Below are 2,530 nucleotides of genomic sequence, written 5' to 3'. Positions count from 1 at the left end.
TGTTGTATTTGTCTGTTTATTACACAACTTTGTAAACTGTAACATCGTTAACTCTAAAATACATGTAGGAATAGATGACAATATGGAATAGACAAATCAAGCAAATTATAATTCTTGTTGAAGCCATGTCCACCATTGTCCACCATGTTTGAGCTTCGTAGACTAAAAATTTACAAGAATATTTGGTACTTAAATCATTCCTTTTATAATTTCCTTACGATAATGTATGTCAGTATGTTTATGTGTGCATGTTAATGATTAATAACCCTCAAATTAGTTTTATTCCAACATTACATCCCCCCAAAGATAGAAAGAGATTCGAAAATCTAAGTATACACATCATAGCATTTGCCCGTATGGCAGCCATATTGGATTTGACCATTGTAACAGCCCAAAGAAACCTCAAATCGATGTAAGAACATCATAATCAGATTCTCTGACCCCGAAAACCCCATAAATATATAAACTTTTATCATACTAGCTCTTTCCCTTTTGGAACTACACTTGATCTTTAGCTCAAATGGCGGCCATTTTGGATTTGCCCAATATGGCGGCTCCAGGGGGCGCCCTTCTTGGCGCCCGGCAGAAATCGTAATAGTATGGTATAAGCTACCTCTGGACCAAATTTGGTACTTTTAGAAGAATCTGCACCAAAATATCTCTAACAGACCTGACTATATATAATTAATATAATTAGTAAAACGTAACACAGTATCGTGTCCACGGGATACTGTAAACAGTGAGGGGGCCGATAAATTATAGAGCCGGACATAACACCACGTACGCTACACCGATAACAGTGGCGTCACCGCCGATCGGCAGTGACGTCAGAGGTCACTCACGCTGCTCGCACGACGGGCCGTGCCATCCGGGAGAACATCCGGTCAGACAGGAACCGTCTTCCTGACAGCTGGCATCCCCAAACAGGCAGTGACAGTGTTTGTCGCAGGCGTCGCCATAGCGACCCGTCCGACAGACCGACGCTGTAAGCACACACGTCATGATGACGTCACTCACGAATCAGACGAATCGATCGATAATCAATCAAAGTTCAATTAGCGATCCTAACCCCCTATCGAATTTCCCTAACGTTACAACAAAGTAAGAAAGCAACACAGTAAGAAATGGGAATTTTAACCATGTAATGCAACTGAACGATAAATATGTGGGCATTACAACTCTATGCTTACAAAAATAAAGGTGCTTATAGAATTCTAATCCCAAGGATATGGTGGTTAACCCTATAAAACCACTAAATCTAATAGTGAAGACCCTACACATAAATAATACCAGGAAAGTCATCATATAGACAGTAATATAGATCTATATAGATATCTAAATATATATCTAAATATAATTATATATCTAATACTAGCGGGATACCCGGCGTTGCCCGGGAAAATCAGTGCCGTTACTCAGTTAGTTGGTTGAAAGAAAAATTCCCAAAAAATCTAACTATCTATTTATCCATGCATCCATCCATGCATCTATCCATCCATCCCATTCCATGCCAACCCATCCCATCCCATCGCACCGCATCCCATCCCATCTTTAATGTTGAGTTAATACCTACATTATATTAATGTTGAGTTAATACCTACATGATATTAATGTTGAGTTAATACCTCATTATATTAATGTTGAGTTAATACTTACATTATAATAACGTTGAGTAATACTTACAATAATTATGTTAATGTTGAGTTAATACCTACATGATGTTAACGTTAAGGATACTCTCAAGGTTTTAGGAAAATGTTTACCGATTTTTCATTTTCAACTTTATTCGATAGCTAACACTATGTGCTACCTGTGTACATGCTCATTTCTTTATATAACGGTACATGTGAACTGTCAGAGCGTTTTGCTTGCCCGCGTACATGTGTAGTGAGCCGCGGCTGACGTCAGAAAACGCTGATTTCTCCGTTCCAATTTCTGACTTAGTAGTCGATGTATAAATGGATATTTCTCTGTGATTACAACTCGGAATAATTTAATTTTACACTCGTTTTAATGGTAACATATTGCTGTAAAAAAGCGTAAAATTGTTATTAAGTGCTGTATTTTATGAGTTATGTCTCCTTATTCGCAAAAAAATTAAATTCAAACGTGCAACTTGAATTTTAGGCAGTTTTTTTTAATCTTTTTCGGTAAATATGAAACTTAAAGAAAAATATTGATGCGCTATTTTGGTACATATAGTGCTTAACATGTGGCGAAAATTTTGTATCCTCACTCTTTCTGGTAATTGAGAAATATCCAAAATACCATTTTTATATAAAAATTCAAAATTTGTGTGGTAACATAATTAGGTGCTGGAAATTTCATGAAACTTTTTGCCTTGAGCATAGAGATATATCTCCTCTATAAATAACACAAGTGATTGATTCGATTCATTCGTCAATAAACGTTTAATCTTCATTAGAGCAATACCCGTGCAAAAGTTTGAGAGTATCCTTAAGTTAATACCTACATTATATTAATGTTGAGTTAATACTTACATTATGTTAATGTTGAGTTAATACTTACA

At 36.2% G+C, this 2,530-nt stretch overlaps 1 protein-coding gene across 1 annotated transcript in view; it reads right to left on the bottom strand.

The window, feature by feature from the left end:
• The window catches only part of LOC106816623 (tenascin-R-like), a 29,069-nt gene extending 26,555 nt beyond the window's left edge, over positions 1–2,514 (bottom strand). Inside the window, exon 1 of the mRNA XM_014821247.1 lies at positions 2,502–2,514. The gene's annotated coding sequence lies outside the window, so the exon portion shown is untranslated. The remainder of the gene's footprint in view (positions 1–2,501) is intronic.
• Positions 2,515–2,530: the final 16 nt, after the last annotated feature.

Source organism: Priapulus caudatus, unplaced genomic scaffold, assembly GCF_000485595.1.
Source record: "Priapulus caudatus unplaced genomic scaffold, Priapulus_caudatus-5.0.1 Scaffold1435, whole genome shotgun sequence".
Classification (NCBI taxonomy): domain Eukaryota; kingdom Metazoa; phylum Priapulida; class Priapulimorpha; order Priapulimorphida; family Priapulidae; genus Priapulus; species Priapulus caudatus.
Note: the sequence above shows the minus strand (reverse complement) of the source record. Positions and strands in the feature narration are given on the sequence as shown.